This window comes from Acartia tonsa, chromosome 15, assembly GCF_053477335.1.
Source record: "Acartia tonsa isolate MP-2025a chromosome 15, ASM5347733v1, whole genome shotgun sequence".
Taxonomy (NCBI): Eukaryota; Metazoa; Arthropoda; class Copepoda; order Calanoida; family Acartiidae; genus Acartia; species Acartia tonsa.
The window spans coordinates 20,071,784-20,094,124 of record NC_137274.1 but is presented as its reverse complement, the minus strand read 5'-3'; the positions used below and the strand labels follow the sequence as shown (position 1 = coordinate 20,094,124).

Below are 22,341 nucleotides of genomic sequence, written 5' to 3'. Positions count from 1 at the left end.
AACAGGCCTGTACTGAACTGCACGGCTGCCAAGCCTTGATTATATTTAATGATTTGGTTATTGTAGATTATGTATAAAATAGATTATCTCAAGGGGGTTTATAATGATGGGTTTCAAAGGTATGATGGGGGTAATCTAACGTATGTTTTTTAAATTATAAAGGGGTCAAAATGTGAGGGCTTTCAAAGTAAACCACTTAAATTCGAATCTACTCAAAAAAGGGTTAATATGGCTTAGTAAATAAGGCCTAAACTGCCTGCTCATTCTTCAGCCAAGTTTGACTGTACATTAGGAATTGAATAGTGGTCGTAAGCCTTACTCATGAATAAGATAATTGTAGGCAATGTGCTAATGCAGCTTTGTAGGCAGAACAATTTGACTACCTCAACCAAGAACCATGCATCGTGGTTTCGCTCAAAAGTTTTGTTTTGTTATAAGATGGTTTTGGCAAAGCTTGATGAAATGGCTACTTGTATTGTCCTGTATAGGCTAGGTTAGTTTGAGAAAAGGTGTGTGAGTCAATGGTCGGTTGATTAAGACTTGATTCTACTTGAACCATGCCATTTCTGAACCAGTTTTTTTCTGTAAAAAATATACACTCATTTTGAAACTCATACTAAAACTTTGTTGGGGCAGTGTCTGAGGTTGTTAAGGGTCAGTTGTTTCACAAAAATAGACACTCATATTGGAACTCATACTAAACTTTGTTAAGCTCAAAAGTGTTTATTTAAAAGGGTTTTACAAAAAATAACACAAATTATACATTTTAGAATATTTTTAATGGAAATCAAAACTGGCACTAGCATACATGTGTAAGTTGTACATATAATCAATGTAATTGACATTAGCCTCAACTGTGGCCTCTGTACTGACAGCATGTTTTCTTAGCATGTCCCTGACCATGAAGTGAAATATCCCCCTGATGGAAGTCATGAGGGAGGCCTTGGTGGTATGGGGATGTCTATTAACAAGTGTTTGGACATTTTTGACACATAGGAGAAGTAGATATAGTAAATTTAGAGTGTCCCAAGCTAGCATATTAGGTCCTATTCTAATAATACTATACCTATAACTAGAAGTAGATATATTTAGTAGAGTGCCCCATGCTAGCATATTAGGTCCTATTCTAATGATACTATACCTATGACTAGAAGTAGATATATTTAGTAAGGGTGTCTCAAGCTAGCATATTAGGTCTTATTCTAATAATACTATACCTATGACTAGAAGTAGATATATTTAGTAGAGTGCCCCATGCTAGCATACTAGGTCCTATTCTAATAATACTATACCTTTGACTAGAAGTAGATATATTTAGTAAAGTATATCAAGCTAGCATATTAGGTCCTATTCTGATAATACTATACCTATGACTAGAAGTAGATATATTTAGTAGAGTGTCTCAAGCTAGCATATTAGGTCCTATTCTAATAATACTATACCTATGACTAGAAGTAGATATATTTAGTAGAGTATCTCAAGCTAGCATATTAGGTCCTATTCTAATAATACTATACCTATGACTAGAAGTAGATATATTTAGTAGGATGTCTCAAGCTAGCATATTAGGTCCTATTCTAATAATACTATACCTATGACTAGAAGTAGATATATTTAGTAGAGTGCCAAATGCTAGCATATTAGGTCCTATTCTAATAATACTATACCTATGACTAGAAGTAGATATATTTAGTAGAGTGTCTCAAGCTAGCATATTAGGTCCTATTCTAATAATACTATACCTATGACTAGAAGTAGATATATTTAGTAGAGTATCTCAAGCTAGCATATTAGGTCCTATTCTAATAATACTGTACCTATGACTAGAAATAGATATACTTAGTAGAGTGTCTCAAGCTGGCATATTAGGTACTATTCTAATAATACTATACCTATGACTAGAAGTAGATATATTTAGTAGAGGTGTCTCAAGCTAGCATATTAGGTCCTATTCTAATAATACTATGCCTATGACTAGAAGTAGATATATTTAGTAGAGTGCCCCATGCTAGCATATTAGGTCCTATTCTAATAATACTATACCTATGACTAGAAGTAGATATATTTAGTAGAGTGCCATATGCTAGCATATTAGGTCCTATTCTAATAATACTATACCTATGACTAGAAGTAGATATATTTAGTAGAGTGCCCCATGCTAGCATACTAGGTCCTATTCTAATTAACTATACCTATGACTAGAAGTAGATATATTTAGTAGAGGTGTCTCAAGCTAGCATATTAGGTCCTATTCTAATAATACTATACCTATGACTAGGAATAGATATATTTAGTAGAAGTGTCTCAAGCTAGCATATTAGGTCCTATTCTAATAATACTATACCTATGACTAGAAGTAGATATATTTAGTAGAGTATCTCAAGCTAGCATATTAGGTCCTATTCTAATAATACTATACCTATGACTAGAAGTAGATATATTTAGTAGGATGTCTCAAGCTAGCATATTAGGTCCTATTCTAATAATACTATACCTATGACTAGAAGTAGATATATTTAGTAGAGTATCTCAAGCTAGCATATTAGGTCCTATTCTAATAATACTATACCTATGACTAGAAGTAGATATATTTAGTAGAGTGCCACATGCTAGCATATTAGGTCCTATTTTAATAATATTATACCTATGACTAGAAGTAGAAATATTTAGTAGAAGTGTCCCATGCTAGCATATTAGGTCATATTCTAATAATACTATACCTATGACTAGAAGTAGATATATTTAGTAGAGTGTCTCAAGCTAGCATATTAGGTCCTATTCTAATAATACTATACCTATGACTAGAAATAGATATATTTAGTAGAGTGTCTCAAGCAAGCATATTAGGTCCTATTCTAATAATACTATACCTATGACTAGAAGTAGATATATTTAGTAGAGTATCTCAAGCTAGCATATTAGGTCCTATTCTAATAATACTATACCTATGACTAGAAATAGATATATTTAGTAGAGTGTCTCAAGCAAGCATATTAGGTCCTATTCTAATAATACTATACCTATGACTAGAAGTAGATATATTTAGTAGGATGTCTCAAGCTAGCATATTAGGTCCTATTCTAATAATACTATACCTATGACTAGAAGTAGATATATTTAGTAGAGTGCCAAATGCTAGCATATTAGGTCCTATTCTAATAATACTATACCTATGACTAGAAGTAGATATATTTAGTAGAGTGTCTCAAGCTAGCATATTAGGTCCTATTCTAATAATACTATACCTATGACTAGAAATAGATATATTTAGTAGAGTGTCTCAAGCTAGCATATTAGGTCCTATTCTAATAATACTATACCTATGACTAGAAGTAGATATATTTAGTAGGATGTCTCAAGCTAGCATATTAGGTCCTATTCTAATAATACTATACCTATGACTAGAAATAGATATATTTAGTAGAGTGTCTCAAGCTAGCATATTAGGTCCTATTCTAATAATACTATACCTATGACTAGAAATAGATATATTTAGTAGAAGTGTCTCTAGCTAGCATATTAGGTCCTATTCTAATAATACTATACCTATGACTAGAAGTAGATATATTTAGTAAAGTATCTCAAGCTAGCATATTAGGTCCTATTCTAATAATACTATACCTATAACTAGAAGTAGATATATTTAGTAGGATGTCTCAAGCTAGCATATTAGGTCCTATTCTAATAATACTATACCTATGACTAGAAGTAGATATATTTAGTAGAGTATATCAAGCTAGCATATTAGGTCCTATTCCAATAATACTATACCTATGACTAGAAGTAGATATATTTAGTAGAGTGCCACATGCTAGCATATTAGGTTCTATTCTAATGATACTATACCTATGACTAGAAATAGATATATTTAGTAGAGTGTCTCAAGCTAGCATATTAGGTCCTATTCTAATGATACTATACCTATGACTAGAAGTAGATATATTTAGTAGAGTGTCTCAAGCTAGCATATTAGGTCCTATTCTAATAATACTATACCTATGACTAGAAGTAGATATATTTAGTAGAGTGCCAAATGCTAGCATATTAGGTCCTATTCTAATAATACTATACCTATGACTAGAAGTAGATATATTTAGTAGAGTGCCAAATGCTAGCATATTAGGTCCTATTCTAATAATACTATACCTATGACTAGAAGTAGATATATTTAGTAGAGTGTCTCAAGCTAGCATATTAGGCCCTATTCTAATAATACTATACCTATGACTAGAAATAGATATATTTAGTAGAGTGTCTCAAGCAAGCATATTAGGTCCTATTCTAATAATACTATACCTATGACTAGAAGTAGATATATTTAGTAGGATGTCTCAAGCTAGCATATTAGGTCCTATTCTAATAATACTATACCTATGACTAGAAATAGATATATTTAGTAGAGTGTCTCAAGCTAGCATATTAGGTCCTATTCTAATAATACTATACCTATGACTAGAAATAGATATATTTAGTAGAAGTGTCTCTAGCTAGCATATTAGGTCCTATTCTAATAATACTATACCTATGACTAGAAGTAGATATATTTAGTAAAGTATCTCAAGCTAGCATATTAGGTCCTATTCTAATAATACTATACCTATAACTAGAAGTAGATATATTTAGTAGGATGTCTCAAGCTAGCATATTAGGTCCTATTCTAATAATACTATACCTATGACTAGAAGTAGATATATTTAGTAGAGTATATCAAGCTAGCATATTAGGTCCTATTCCAATAATACTATACCTATGACTAGAAGTAGATATATTTAGTAGAGTGCCACATGCTAGCATATTAGGTTCTATTCTAATGATACTATACCTATGACTAGAAATAGATATATTTAGTAGAGTGTCTCAAGCTAGCATATTAGGTCCTATTCTAATGATACTATACCTATGACTAGAAGTAGATATATTTAGTAGAGTGTCTCAAGCTAGCATATTAGGTCCTATTCTAATAATACTATACCTATGACTAGAAATAGATATATTTAGTAGGAAGTCTCTAGCTAGCATATTAGGTCCTATTCTAATAATACTATACCTATGACTAGAAGTAGATATATTTAGTAGAGTATCTCAAGCTAGCATATTAGGTTCTATTCTAATGATACTATACCTATGACTAGAAGTAGATATATTTAGTAGAGTGTCTCAAGCTAGCATATTAGGTCCTATTCTAATAATACTATACCTATGACTAGAAATAGATATATTTAGTAGGAAGTCTCTAGCTAGCATATTAGGTCCTATTCTAATAATACTATACCTATGACTAGAAGTAGATATATTTAGTAGAGTGTCTCAAGCTAGCATATTAGGTCCTATTCTAATAATACTATACCTATGACTAGAAATAGATATATTTAGTAGGAAGTCTCTAGCTAGCATATTAGGTCCTATTCTAATAATACTATACCTATGACTAGAAGTAGATATATTTAGTAGAGTATCTCAAGCTAGCATATTAGGTTCTATTCTAATGATACTATACCTATGACTAGAAGTAGATATATTTAGTAGAGTGTCTCAAGCTAGCATATTAGGTCCTATTCTAATAATACTATACCTATGACTAGAAATAGATATATTTAGTAGGAAGTCTCTAGCTAGCATATTAGGTCCTATTCTAATAATACTATACCTATGACTAGAAGTAGATATATTTAGTAGAGTATCTCAAGCTAGCATATTAGGTCCTATTCTAATAATACTATACCTATGACTAGAAGTAGATATATTTAGTAGAGTGTCTCAAGCTAGCATATTAGGTCCTATTCTAATAATACTATACCTATGACTAGAAATAGATATATTTAGTAGGAAGTCTCTAGCTAGCATATTAGGTCCTATTCTAATAATACTATACCTATGACTAGAAGTAGATATATTTAGTAGAGTATCTCAAGCTAGCATATTAGGTTCTATTCTAATGATACTATACCTATGACTAGAAGTAGATATATTTAGTAGAGTGTCTCAAGCTAGCATATTAGGTCCTATTCTAATAATACTATACCTATGACTAGAAATAGATATATTTAGTAGGAAGTCTCTAGCTAGCATATTAGGTCCTATTCTAATAATACTATACCTATGACTAGAAGTAGATATATTTAGTAGAGTATCTCAAGCTAGCATATTAGGTCCTATTCTAATAATACTATACCTATGACTAGAAGTAGATATATTTAGTAGAGTGTCTCAAGCTAGCATATTAGGTCCTATTCTAATAATACTATACCTATGACTAGAAATAGATATATTTAGTAGAGTGTCTCAAGCTAGCATATTAGGTCCTATTCTAATAATACTATACCTATGACTAGAAATAGATATATTTAGTAGAAGTGTCTCTAGCTAGCATATTAGGTCCTATTCTAATAATACTATACCTATGACTAGAAGTAGATATATTTAGTAAAGTATCTCAAGCTAGCATATTAGGTCCTATTCTAATAATACTATACCTATAACTAGAAGTAGATATATTTAGTAGGATGTCTCAAGCTAGCATATTAGGTCCTATTCTAATAATACTATACCTATGACTAGAAGTAGATATATTTAGTAGAGTATATCAAGCTAGCATATTAGGTCCTATTCCAATAATACTATACCTATGACTAGAAGTAGATATATTTAGTAGAGTGCCACATGCTAGCATATTAGGTTCTATTCTAATGATACTATACCTATGACTAGAAATAGATATATTTAGTAGAGTGTCTCAAGCTAGCATATTAGGTCCTATTCTAATGATACTATACCTATGACTAGAAGTAGATATATTTAGTAGAGTGTCTCAAGCTAGCATATTAGGTCCTATTCTAATAATACTATACCTATGACTAGAAGTAGATATATTTAGTAGAGTGCCAAATGCTAGCATATTAGGTCCTATTCTAATAATACTATACCTATGACTAGAAGTAGATATATTTAGTAGAGTGCCAAATGCTAGCATATTAGGTCCTATTCTAATAATACTATACCTATGACTAGAAGTAGATATATTTAGTAGAGTGTCTCAAGCTAGCATATTAGGTCCTATTCTAATAATACTATACCTATGACTAGAAATAGATATATTTAGTAGAGTGTCTCAAGCAAGCATATTAGGTCCTATTCTAATAATACTATACCTATGACTAGAAGTAGATATATTTAGTAGGATGTCTCAAGCTAGCATATTAGGTCCTATTCTAATAATACTATACCTATGACTAGAAATAGATATATTTAGTAGAGTGTCTCAAGCTAGCATATTAGGTCCTATTCTAATAATACTATACCTATGACTAGAAATAGATATATTTAGTAGAAGTGTCTCTAGCTAGCATATTAGGTCCTATTCTAATAATACTATACCTATGACTAGAAGTAGATATATTTAGTAAAGTATCTCAAGCTAGCATATTAGGTCCTATTCTAATAATACTATACCTATAACTAGAAGTAGATATATTTAGTAGGATGTCTCAAGCTAGCATATTAGGTCCTATTCTAATAATACTATACCTATGACTAGAAGTAGATATATTTAGTAGAGTATATCAAGCTAGCATATTAGGTCCTATTCCAATAATACTATACCTATGACTAGAAGTAGATATATTTAGTAGAGTGCCACATGCTAGCATATTAGGTTCTATTCTAATGATACTATACCTATGACTAGAAATAGATATATTTAGTAGAGTGTCTCAAGCTAGCATATTAGGTCCTATTCTAATGATACTATACCTATGACTAGAAGTAGATATATTTAGTAGAGTGTCTCAAGCTAGCATATTAGGTCCTATTCTAATAATACTATACCTATGACTAGAAATAGATATATTTAGTAGGAAGTCTCTAGCTAGCATATTAGGTCCTATTCTAATAATACTATACCTATGACTAGAAGTAGATATATTTAGTAGAGTATCTCAAGCTAGCATATTAGGTTCTATTCTAATGATACTATACCTATGACTAGAAGTAGATATATTTAGTAGAGTGTCTCAAGCTAGCATATTAGGTCCTATTCTAATAATACTATACCTATGACTAGAAGTAGATATATTTAGTAGGAAGTCTCTAGCTAGCATATTAGGTCCTATTCTAATAATACTATACCTATGACTAGAAGTAGATATATTTAGTAGAGTATCTCAAGCTAGCATATTAGGTCCTATTCTAATAATACTATACCTATGACTAGAAGTAGATATATTTAGTAGAGTGTCTCAAGCTAGCATATTAGGTCCTATTCTAATAATACTATACCTATGACTAGAAGTAGATATATTTAGTAGGAAGTCTCTAGCTAGCATATTAGGTCCTATTCTAATAATACTATACTTATGACTAGAAGTAGATATATTTAGTAGAGTGTCTCAAGCTAGCATATTAGGTCCTATTCTAATAATACTATACTTATGACTAGAAGTAGATATATTTAGTAGAGTGTCTCAAGCTAGCATATTAGGTCCTATTCTAATAATACTATACCTATGACTAGAAATAGATATATTTAGTAGGAAGTCTCTAGCTAGCATATTAGGTCCTATTCTAATAATACTATACCTATGACTAGAAGTAGATATATTTAGTAGAGTGTCTCAAGCTAGCATCTTAGGTCCTATTCTAATAATACTATACCTATGACTAGAAATAGATATATTTAGTAGGAAGTCTCTAGCTAGCATATTAGGTCCTATTCTAATAATACTATACCTATGACTAGAAGTAGATATATTTAGTAGAGTATCTCAAGCTAGCATATTAGGTTCTATTCTAATGATACTATACCTATGACTAGAAGTAGATATATTTAGTAGAGTGTCTCAAGCTAGCATATTAGGTCCTATTCTAATAATACTATACCTATGACTAGAAATAGATATATTTAGTAGGAAGTCTCTAGCTAGCATATTAGGTCCTATTCTAATAATACTATACCTATGACTAGAAGTAGATATATTTAGTAGAGTATCTCAAGCTAGCATATTAGGTCCTATTCTAATAATACTATACCTATGACTAGAAGTAGATATATTTAGCAGAGTGTCTCAAGCTAGTATATAATAATATATAATCTAATGTCCCCTCCCATGCTTATAAATTTTTGGGTACCAGAATAATATACAGTGTACTATACCCTCCCATGATTATAAAACTTTGGGTACCAGAATAAACAGTCTACTATACCCTCCAATGCTTATAAAACTTTGGGTACCAGAATAATATATAGTCTAATGTCCCCTCTCATGGTTATAAAACTTTTGCCACCAGATTAATATACAGTCTTATGTTCCCTACCATGGTTATAAAACTTTGGGTACCAGAATAACATACATTCTAATATCCCCTCTCATCTTGTTAAAACTTTGGTTACCAGAATTTTATATACAATCTATTGTCCCCTCCTATGTTTATAAAGTTTTCTTTATATATATTGAAAAGTAGCTAAGTGCCCACCTTAACTCATAATGAATCTCATTTGCAATTACTTATTAAACCTTGGTTTTGGAGAGTATATAATGGATCAGCCAGCTGTTTGACATGATATAGGTTAGGTTAGGTTAAGACAAGGATCTACAAACCAGCCATGTCACCTAATGAATCAGGTCTAAACTCTTCATCATTTTCTATATATATATTGAAAAGTAGCTAAGTCCCGACCCTAACTCATAATCAAACTCATCTGAAATTGTTACTTGTATTGGCCTGATTAGGCTAGGTTAGGTTGAGTAAGGGGATATGAGACCCTGTATGGTTTTTACCGTTTTCTACCTGTACCATACCCATTCGGAACCAGATTTTTCTTTATATATATTGAAAAGTAGCTAAGTGCCAACCTTAACTCATGATGAATCTCACATGGAGTTACTTACACAAAGTTTGAAGAAATGGTTACGTGTATGGCCTGTTTAGGCTAGGTTAGGTTGAGTAGGGGTGTGTGAGACCCTGTTTGGTTGTTTAGGATTGGTTTAATTCAGAACCATTCGTTTCTATATATATATTGAAAAGTAGCTAAGTGCCAACCCTAACTCATAATGAATCTCATTTGCAGTTACTTACTAAACCTTGGTTTTGGAGAGTATATAATGGATCAGCCAGCTGTTTGACATGATATAGGTTAGGTTAGGTTAAGACAAGGACCATGTCTAAACTTTTCATCATTTTCTATATATATATTGAAAACTATAAGTGCCAATCTTATCTCATAATGAATCTCATGTGCAGTTACTTACTAAACCTTAGTTTTGGACTGTGTATAATGGTTAAGACAAGGACCTACAAACTAGCCATGTAACCTAATGAAACATTTCTAAACTTTCCATAATTTTCTTTATATATATTTAAAAGTAGCTAAGTGCCGACCTTAACTCATAATGAATCTCACGTGGAGTTACTTACACAAAGCTTGAAGAAATGATTACGTGTATGGCCTGTTTATGCTAGGTTAGGTTGAGTAGGGGTGTGTGAGACCCTGTATGGTTGTTACAGTTTTCTACCTGTACCATTCCCTGTAGTAACCAGTCTTTTCTTTATATATATTGAAAAGTGCCTAAGTGCCAACCTTAACTCATAATGAATCTCATCTACAATTATTTTCTAAATCTTGATTTTGAAGAGTGTATAATGGATCGGCCATTTGTTTGACATGATAAAGGTTAGGTTAGGTTAAAACATGGACCTACAAACTAGCCATGTAACTCTCCATTATTTTCTTTATATATATATATTAAAAAGTTGAAATTGTTACTTAAATTGGCCTGTTTAGGCTAGGTTAGGTTGAGTAGGGACATGTGAGACCCTGTATTGTTGTTATTGTTTTCTACCTGTATCATACCCTTTTGGAACCAGTTTTTCTTTATATATATCTAAAAGTAGCTAAGTGCCGATCTTAACTCATAATGAATCTCATTTGCAAAGACTTACTAAACCTTGGTTTTGAAGAGTGTATGATGGACCAACCATTTGTTTGTCATGATGTAGGTTAGGTTATGTTAAGACAAGAATCTAATGAATCAGATTTAAACTTTCCATCATTTTCTATATATACATATATATCTAAAAGTACCTAAGTGCCAACCTGAACTCATAAAAAATCTCATTTGCAGTTACTTACTAAACCAAAAATGGTTACTTTTATTGTCCTGTTTAGACTAGGTTAGGTTAAGTAGGGACATGTGAGACCCTGTATGGTTGTTACTGTTTTCTACCTGTACTATGCCCAGTTTTTTATTTATATTGAAAAGTGCCTAAGTGCCAACCTTAACTCATCATAAATCTCATGTGCAATTATTTACTAATCCTTAGTTTTGGACATTATCTAATGGATCAATCAGTTGTTTAACATCATATAGGTTAGGTTAGGTTAAGATATGGACCTAGGAACCATCCATGTCACCTAATGAATCAGATTTAAACTTTCCATAATTTTCTATAGATAAAAAATCTCATTTGCAGTTACTAAACCTAAAATAGTTACATGTGTTGGCCTGTTTGCTTACAGAAAGTTTGTCTGTTTGTTTGAAGCAAAAGATCTAGCTGACCCCCCCCCCCTCTTTCGGATAAGGTAATTTTTTAATATCTCAAATTTTCAGTTTTAAAAAGATTTTTTTCTTAGGGTGGTGTTGATTCCCTCCACCAAAATAGTTAAAAACCTTCCCAGTGCCTATGGACATACTTACATGTTAATTTGATTACAGAGATGCTTCGCTTTTAACAATATGTCTAATCATCATAAAAATTAATATTAAAAAAAATAGATAATAATAACATATATTAATAAAATGTAAAAAACCAAGAAGGTTTTCAATGGACGTACAGACTTTCTGGCAATGATTTTAGAGTTGATACGCTTTCCAAAATTGCACCTAACAGGAATCATTATGCTAAGTTTCAAATAAATAGGACAATTATGTCGATGACAGCTGTCTATTACGGACGGACAGACGGAAGGACATATCCTAAATGTAGATAAGCTTCGTTTTGATGTGTCCTACTGGATGAACGAACTGACCAATAAATCAGAGTTATGTTAGCAACCTAAATTGACGACAATTTTTCCCCTGACAATATATCCACGTATATTATAACATCCATTATAACACTAGATATTTATGTTCTCTAATAAAGCGAAGCTCATAGCTGGCTAAGATAATGATATCCCCCATCCTACCCCATCCCATCCCACTAGATGTACAAACTAACCAATAAATGATGTCCATATTAGCAACCTATATTGACGACAAATTTTCCCCTGTCAATATATCCACGTATATTCTACATCTGATAAAGCGAAGCTCGCAGCTGGCTAAAGTAATGATATCCGCTCTTTACCTCAACCCCTCCCCTCTTTCTAGACGAACGAACTGACCACTAAATTATGTCCATGTTAGCAACCTAAATTGACGACAAATTTTCCCTTTTCAATATATCTACGTATACCCTATATGCATTTTATATTTGGTATTAGTTCAAGGGGAATGCATTAGGACAGAAACAAACACAACTTATATAGATAGGACCTTTAGACAAAAAGTATTGAATCCAAGGGATGGTTGTCTGTTCTGTGTTATCTTATATCATACCAAAGAATATCTAAAAGTAATCTATTTCAAAAGATATTATACATATTTTAACTACTTTTAATTATAGAATAATGTTTATTAATCATAACGAATTACAGACAGGTTTCCGCGATTAGTATATTAAAATTTTATAAGATTAATTTTTAGTTTTGGTGGCACCGAGAAGACGAAGGACCGTCCTGGTAATACGATTTTTATTTTAATATTACATGATTTGTTAGTATGGCTATTAATCACTTTTAAAGTCAAACTGGAATAGTTATTTATCGAATCGTATTATATAAAGCAGCTTTCCGCGGATATAAAAATGTACAATTAGAACCAGTTTTTTTTTTAGCTGAAGGTATGGGCTAAAAAAACTGGCTTTAATCTTTGGCTTGTACATTTTTATATTTGTAGAAAACTGGATATCATATGGTGCTATACATACCTTTTCAGTATGGTTGAGAACCAGTTCTAATCCACCGGATATAAACCGGATTTAAACCTTTACTGCAGTACATATGAGAAGCTACAAAGAAAAGCCGTTTTGGAGCCGCGGTTAGCGAGATCCTTTGGTACGCAAAGACAAACACATGAACATTCTGTTACTTTTATATAAGGTATAGTATTAAGAAATCTCATTTTGTTTCTGGGCCAACAAAACCGGTTTTAATCTTATTATTTTTCATTTTCATATCTGCGGAAAGCTATCAATAATAGGATGCAATAAATTACTACAAGATAAAACATAAACTAATTTATTTGGGCATTAAATTTTTAAACAGAGTCATGTAATCAAAAAATATAAGATGCAAATGTAAATACAATAACAAGGATGACAACATCCATAAAAGCAAAGCTCTGAAACTTTAAGAAAAACGAACATAAACACTTGTAGAGTGTCAGAACTAAATAATCAGAACGTTAATGTATAAAATAGAAAGAAATTTGTAGAAAAACTGCAAATACAGGATAATGTTTAAGGACATACCTACATTTTTAGGACTTGATTATAGAGATGTTTAACGAATTACATTGTACTTTGTTGGCCTAGGAATCAGTATTTCAAAAATCAGATCAATTGAATAATTATATTACATATAAATTTGCTGTTAAAAAGTTAAAAATCTACAGGTTTAAAATGGACGCACGGACATTTTGGTAACGGTTATAGAGTTGCTACGCTTTCCAAATTGTACCTAACTACTAAAGGAATCAGTATGCAAAGTTTGGAATTGATAGGACAATTCTAACATGTCTATATTAACAAAAAAGACATGGACGTATGGACGGACCGACCCTAATTATAGAAAAGCTTCCCCTTTACGAAGGATGACGACAATCATATCATAATCAGTTCTGCCCGGGTATACAACATTATGGATCTGTCGATCTACTTTGCCCAAGGTTTTGTAGTAGTATATTGTTGATTCCTCGGCTGAAATAAAACATCCTTATAATAAAGTAACAAGATGTGTATTTGTTTGTTGTTTGTATGTCTGTTTATTTGTCGGTCTGTTTGTCTGTCTGTTACTGTCTGTTTGTCTATCTGTTTGTCTGTCTATTTGTCTCTCTGTTTGTCTGTCTGTTTGTCTGTCTGTTTGTCTGTCTCTTTGTCTGTCTCTTTGTCTGTCTGTTTGTCTGTTTGTCTTTCTGTTTGTCTGTCTGTCTGTCTGTCTGTCTGTCTGTTTGTCTGTCTGTTTGTATGTCTGTTTGTCTGTCTGTTTGTCTTTCTGTTTGTCTGTCTGTTTGTCTGTCTATTTGTCTGTCTGTTTGTCTGTCTGTTTATCTGACTGTTTGTCTGTCTATTTGTCTGACTATTTGTCTGTCTGTTTGTATGTCTCTTTGTCTGTCTGTTTGTCTGTCTGTCTGTTTGTCTGTCTGTTTGTCTGTCTGTTTGTCTGTCTGTCTGTTTGTCTGTCTATTTGTCTGTCTATTTATCTGTCTGTTTGTCTGTCTTGCTAACCGCTAAACCAATCGGGTTTTCCTTAACAGGTTAGCTTTTCATAGGTCACAGGAAGGTTTATAGCTGTTTTGTGGGAGGGCACCACCACCCTCTCCAGATAAATCGCCAAAAATAATAAAAATAAAAAACACCACCCTGTGGATATTTTTGTAAAACATAACTAGCACAATCTAACGGCGAAAATAATATTTCTATTAAATAGATAATTTTCACACAGATTTTAAAGGCATTTAACTTGTCCCTAGAGGCCTCTAGGGCCGTAGCCGCTAGTAGTAGATAATACGTTATCCGTTATCTGTTTTGTTATCTACAATTAAATAATTGAAGCGATGAAATTTTATCGATAATAAAATTTCTTGAAAGCTAACTTTATCCCAAGAATTTAACTATTTGTGATTGACTAATTTTTTGTAAATCAAGTTTTACCGGATTTCTGTCATCTAGAAGATGCTGGAAGTCTGTCATTTCTTCTGCGACCACCTAAAAAAAAGTATAATAACATATTTAGAAGATTAATAGAAATAGATAGAGAGAGATTAATAAAAATAGATAGAGAGAGATTAATAGAAATAGATAGAGAGAGATGAATAGAAATAGTTAGAGAGAGATTAATAGAAATAGATAGAGAGAGATTAATAGAAATAGATAGAAAGAGATTAATAGAAATAGATAGAGAGAGATTAATATAGATAGATAGAGAGAGATTAATAGAAATAGTTAGAGAGAGATTAATAGAAATAGATAGAGAGAGATTAATAGAAATAGATAGAGAGAGATTAATAGAAATAGATAGAGAGAGATTAATAGAAATAGATAGAGAGAGAGAGATTAATAGAAATAGATAGAGAGAGATTTATTAGAAATAGATAGAGAGATATTAATAGAAATAGATAGAGAGAGAGATTAATAGAAATAGATAGAGAGAGAGATTAATAGAAATAGATAGAGAGATATTAATAGAAATAGATAGAGAGAGATTTATTAGAAATAGATAGAGAGATATTAATAGAAATAGATAGAGAGAGAGATTAATAGAAATAGATAGAGAGAGATTAATAGAAATAGGTAGAGAGAGATTAATAGAAATAGATAGAGAGAGATTAATAGAAATAGATAGAGAGAGATTAATAGAAATAGATAGAGAGAGAGAGATTAATAGAAATAGATAGAGAGAGATTTATTAGAAATAGATAGAGAGATATTAATAGAAATAGATAGAGAGAGAGATTAATAGAAATAGATAGAGAGAGATTAATAGAAATAGGTAGAGAGAGATTAATAGAAATAGATAGAGAGAGATTAATACAGGGAGTAAGGGAGGGGACAATGGATCGAATATTCAATCTTTAGGAGTCTCAGACTTTGGGGACTGGCTTAAAGGGAATGTGCAAGAATTTAGCAGTTTCTGACTGAGTTTGGGGACTTGCGCAAGAAATGCTGTTACTCGCTATGTTAGTTTTGAATATATATAGTTTTGCAGACAGAGAGTAGTTCAAATATAAATACACGGCCCCCCCTCCCATACTATATTTCACTCCCTTCATCCCCACCTCCTTTTTAAAAGTAGACGAAAAAGGGAAATGGAGAAGGGAGGTGGGGGAAATAAACAGGATAAAAAGGGGCAGGAAGGCGTGCGGGTCATATACTTGCCCATCCAGCTACATGCCTGCCTGCCCCTTTTTTCCGTGTTCACATCACTTGCCCCCAAATCTCTTTTCTCTTTCCCTATCATCTGAAGAGATCCAGGGAAATATTTCTAGTAATTAATTACAAAATGGTTATGTCAGTCTGTAATACTGGTAATCTTATTTTCAAATGATTGCTTTTTTTCTTGGAACTTTTTTCTTAGTTTATGGTTTTCTAGATTTAATCAACAATCACTTTACAATTTCCACCATATTTTCGGGATTATTCTGGTCTTCATGGCCTTTCTTCAAAAACCCTTAAATTGAATTAATTGCCCATTGTCCCCTCCCTTACTCCCTGGATTAATAGAAATAAATAGAGAGAGATTAATAGAAATAGATAGAAAGAGATTAATAGAAATAGGTAGAGAGATATTAATAGAAATAGATTAATAAAAATAGGTAGAGAGAGATTAATAGAAATATATATAGAGAGATTAATAGAAATAGATAGAGAGAGATTAATAGAAATAGATAGAGAGAGATTAATAGAAATAGATAGAGAGAGATTAATAGAAATAGATAGAAAGAGATTAATAGAAATAGATAGAGAGAGATTAATAGAAATAGATAGAGAGAGATTAATAGAAATAAATAGAGAGAGTCTAATAGAAATAGATAGAGAGAGATTAATAGAAATAGATAGAGAGATATATATAGAAATAGATAGAGAGATTAATAGAAATAGATAAAGATAGATTAATAGAAATATATAGAGAGAGATTAATAGAAATAGATAGAGAGAGATTAATAGAAATAGATAGAGAGAGATTAATAGAAATAGATAGAAAGAGATTAATAGAAATAGGTAGAGAGATATTAATAGAAATAGATTAATAAAAATAGATAGAGAGAGATTAATAGAAATAGATAGAGAGAGATTAATAGAAATAGATAGAGAGAGATTAATAGAAATAGATAGAGAGAGATTAATAGAAATAGATAGAGAGAGATTAATAGAAATAGATAGAAAGAGATTAATAGAAATAGATAGAGAGAGATTAATAGAAATAGATAGAGAGAGTTTAATAGAAATAGATAGAGAGAGATTAATAGAAATAGATAGAGAGAGATTAATAGAAATAGATAGAGAGATTAATAGAAATAGGTAGAGATAGAATAATAGAAATATATAGAGAGAGATTAATAGAAATAGATAGAGAGATTAATAGAAATAGATAGAGAGAGATTAATAGAAATAGATAGAGATAGAATAATAGAAATATATAGAGAGAGATTAATAGAAATAGATAGAGAGAGATTGATAGAAATATATAGAGAGATAAAGATTTAACTATCTATCTATCTATCTATCTATCTTTCTATCTATCTATCTATCTATCTATCTATCTATCTATCTATCTATCTATCTATCTATCTATCTATCTATCTATCTTACTGCCAGCTTTCTCTCAATTCTTCTTGGATCCCCATCTCTCTGTGGCTCAGCCCATTCTAATTCTGCCTAAATATAATAATACTATAACTAGTGGCTACGCCCCTAGAGGACTCTATTTATTATCTATAATACATAGAATAATAGAAAGATGTCTGTCTGTCTGTCCCTTAAGATCTTGGTAACCACTAAACCGATCGGATTCTACTCTTCAGGGAATATACCTACTGGTCCTGTGGTGGCGAAGCCACTAGTATAAAACAAAGTAGCTTGATGTATCTAGGGAATATATCTAGACTCCCCCCCCCCCTCCCCCAACCTCTATGCCACTAGGGTGAATATTCTGCTTAACTCAACCTTATCTTATTTTTGGTATACCTGAACCTAGATTTACTGTTTTTTAAATAAAATATAGGTGAGGGAACCCCCCCCCCCCCCCCACCTAGGGTATATATTTTGCTCACCTCAGCACATCCAAGAAAGTATCCCATCCTCTCGTCTATCTAAAAAATATATAAATTTATTCTGTAATTAACTAATTTAGAGAGAGAGAAAGAGAGAGAGAGAAAGAGAGAGAGAAAGAGAGAGAGAGAAAGAGAGAGAAAGAAAGAAAGAGAGAGAGAGAGAAAGAGAGAGAAAGAGAGAGAAAGAGAGAGGGAGAGAGAGAAAAAGAGAGAGAGAAAGAGATAGAGAAAGAGATAGAGAAAGAGAAAGAGAGAGAGAAAGAGAGAGAGAGATGATGGTCCAAAATGGAAAAAAATTTAGTTGATAATTACTTGCAAGGAATCTTAAGGGTTTTCACAATGAACAAAAAATCAATATAAATTAATCATAATTTTTTTTGTTGAAAATTTATAAAATTTCTATTATTGCAATCATGGTGTGAGACTTGTATGCCCTTATCTTTTATCATTTCCAATATGATTTTATTGCTTATCATTTTTTTGCCTTACTTATATGACCTGTATGAAAACAATGTGTGAATACACATTACTGCATACTTCCTACCTTTTAGGAAACTGCCATTTGGGAAGAAAATTTTTTATAAATTAACCATATCAATCATAATTTGACTGTATGTAAAAATGTATATAATATTCATTTAATTCATTTATTGTTTTTTTTATGTATATACACCTAAGAATAACAAATCTAATATTTCACCTATGATGTTGAACAAAATTATCCCTCCTGTAGATTGAAACTAATTGTTAAAATTTTTGGCCATCATTAGTTTAGAAAATGAATATTCCATAATTGTACCCAATGTTTTTGAGCCAACAAATAAGATAACAAGGTTATAAAACTTTCGGTACAACAGCAATTTAACTTTACAGGGCCTCTTTTTAAAAGTTCTATAATTAGGGTCCGTACGTCCGTAACGGATAGCTTTTTTCGTTAATTTAGGCATGTTAGAATTGTAATATCGATTTCAAACTTTGCATGGTGATTCTTTTAGTACTTAGGTACGATTTAAAAAGCTTAGCAACTCTATAATCATTGCCAGAATGGCAGAATGTCCTTACGTCCATTTTAAACATGTCGATTTTTTAAATTTTTTAACAACAAATTTTCATGTGATCTATTCATACGATTGATCTGATTTTTGGTATGTTGATTCCTGGGACAACAAAGTATATTGTTATAAGTGAAACAACTCTATAATCAACTCATAAAAATGTAAGTATGTCCATAAACATTATCCTGTATCAAGCAGTTTTTCAACAAATTTACTTACAATTTTGGTTTGACTCTTATACATTTATATTATGATTATTCAGTTCTGACACTATACGAATGTTAATGTCCATTTGTTCTACCGTTTCAGTGCTTTGCTTTTATGGATTTTTTCATCCTTGTTATTTTGGTTTTAAAAAAAACTTTAGTAAAAATTAATGTTATGGTAATATTTTTCCAGTATGGCTTTGAAACCAATGAATATCCGGTGGATTAGTACCGGTTCTCAGCCATACTGAAAAATTATGTTTAGCATCATATTACATCCAGTTTTCTATGAATATAAAAATGTACAATCATAATATTGAAACGAATTTTGGTATATTAGCACATGCCTTCAGAATTAGGGGGGCTAAAATAACTGGTTTTAATTGTACATTTTTATATCCGTGGAAAGCTGTGTATAATATGATTTTTCTTAGAAAATACAAACCTCATCAAGAGCCTTCTTGTAGGCAATTGGATCTGCAGGATCTGCCTGTACAGCCACCAAAACAATTATTAAAAACCCGCGTCCGTGGCTCAACATGTAGCGCACTCGCTAGTTTTACATAAAGTAAAGGGAAAGAGAGAGACTCAAAAACAGCCATGTGACGCATAGGCGTCCAAGGGGGGGGGTAATGGGGCGATTACCCCTCCCCCCCCCATTCAAAATTTACCCCTACCCTGGGGGTGCCGTAGGCACCCCCAACCATTTAGGAGGGGGTATTTACCCCTCCCCCCAAACAATTTTAGGGGGGTAAATACCCCCAATCAAAATAAAAAATCTCTAATAAAAAAAAATTTTGCGCGCTTCGCGCGCATTTTTAATACTATATATTTAATAAAATTTAAATTACCCCCTCCAAAATTTTTACCCCGGGGGTAAATTTTGGGGGAGGTAAACTAAATTTACCCCTGCCAACATATTTCAGGGGGGGTAATTACCCCCCCCAAGCAAATTTTACCCCCGGGGAAAAAATTTTGGGAGGTAAAAAAAATTTGCGGCGCGCTTTGCGCGCAATTTTACCCCCCCCAAACACGAATTATCCCCCCCCCTAAAAAATTTTTACCCCCCCCCCCCAAAATAAAAAGCTTGGACGCCCCTGATGTGACGTCATAAAAATGAGGGAGATGATAGGTGTCAAAAGAAACCTAACTGACAGACGTACGCACAGACTTAATCAATGTGTAGAAATGCTTTGCTTGAATTTTCTTTTTGATGGGTTTTAAATCTAACTCTAGGTTTAATTTCTAGGTTGACCCGCTAATCTATCTATCTATCTATCTATCTATGTATCTATCTATCTATGTATCTATCTATGTATCTATCTATGTATCTATCTATCTATGTATCTATCTATCTATCTATCTATCTATGTATCTATCTATCTATGTATCTATCTATGTATCTATCTATCTATGTATCTATCTATCTATGTATCTCTAGGTTTAATTTCTAGGTTGACCCGCTAATCTATCTATCTATCTATCTATCTATGTATCTATCTATCTATGTATCTATCTATGTATCTATCTATCTATGTATCTATCTATCTATGTATCTATCTATCTATCTATCTATCTATCTATCTATCTATCTATCTATCTATCTATCTATCTATCTATCTATCTATCTATCTATCTATCTATCTATCTATCTATCTATCTATCTATCTATCTATCTATCTATCTATCTATCTATCTATCTATCTATCTATCTATCTATCTATCTATCTAGGTTGGCCCACTGCTGGGAGTCCCTGTGGATATCTTCACCCCCCTGGAGCGTAGTGTTGCCCCCCTCATCATTGGGACCAATGAACAGCCCGCTGCTGAAAAGAAGTCACAATAAGTCAGAGAGAGAGAGAGAGAGAGAGGGGACAATGGGCTGTTTATTACACTAGTCCCCAAAGTTTTATAGTTTTACCAATAATCTTAAGAGATAAGTAAATGGACGATAAATTGATACACATCCCAAATGATAATAAACAAGATATACCCCTTCTGTAGATTAAATTTATTGGTTGAATCATTTGAACACTAAATTCAGTAAATTAAGTTTCTGAGCCAATGAATAAGATAAAATGGTTATAAAACTTTGTGTACCAGTATAATATACTAGAGGAAAAGAGGGGACAATGGGCTGATTATTACATTAGTCTCCAAAGTTTTATAATAACGTTTTCTTATTTGTAAGCTTAACATCTTTGGTGACTTTTATTGTATTTGATTGGTTTGGTTTATTAAGTTAAGTGTTCAAATGTTTCAACCACTCATTTTAGGGCTATTTTTGTGTCATCATTGGGGATGTACATCAATATATCGGCCATTGTCTTATCCCTTTAGCTCCCTGGTAATTTACAGTCCAATGTCCATCCCTTTCTTTATGATTAAATAGTTCTAAAAAAGTATAAAAAAACTTTAATTAAATGTTTTTTTTGTTAATTTCTTGTTAATTGTTAAAAATAAACTTTAGTTTTATCTCTTTTTTTATTTTGTAAAGGATAATATTTTTTATATCTATAATACAAAGTAGCTTGATGTCTGTCCGTTCGTCTGTCCCTTTAGATCTCAATAACCACTGAACCGATTGGATTCTACTTTTTAGGGAATATACCTACTGGTCCTGTGGTGGTTTTAGGCTAGTATATCATATTCATTTGATTTCTGAAAATAATGTACAGTATTTTTAAAGAGGGGGGGGGGGGTAGTATTTTTTAGGAGCTTCTTCCAAAGGTGTAATGAAGATTTTTTTTAGGGGGGGGGGGATTTTTTTGAAGGGTTGGGGGTGTCCCATCCCCCAAATAAAATAGCTAAGGATCGGTACGTATAATCCCGGAAGAGTAGAGCCCAATTGGTTTAGCAATTACTTTCTATTATGGGAGCAAGGACGTCCAATGGGGGTGGTTAGAGGTGTGATTACCCTCTCCCTTCCCCCCCCCCCCATGAAAAAGCTTGAACGTGCATGCCTCTATGATTGCCCCACTTAAAATGAACATG

General features: G+C 32.0%; 1 long non-coding RNA gene across 1 annotated transcript; it reads right to left on the bottom strand.

Moving 5' to 3' along the window:
- Positions 1-13,317: 13,317 nt before the first annotated feature.
- LOC145307317 (uncharacterized) lies at positions 13,318-19,929 on the bottom strand. The gene is made up of 5 exons (XR_013875392.1): positions 19,793-19,929; positions 18,087-18,125; positions 17,626-17,691; positions 14,968-15,021; positions 13,318-14,013 (listed from the first exon to the last, which is right to left on the bottom strand). It is a non-coding gene; the product is annotated as an uncharacterized LOC145307317 (long non-coding RNA).
- Between the last annotated feature and the right edge of the window lie 2,412 nt (positions 19,930-22,341).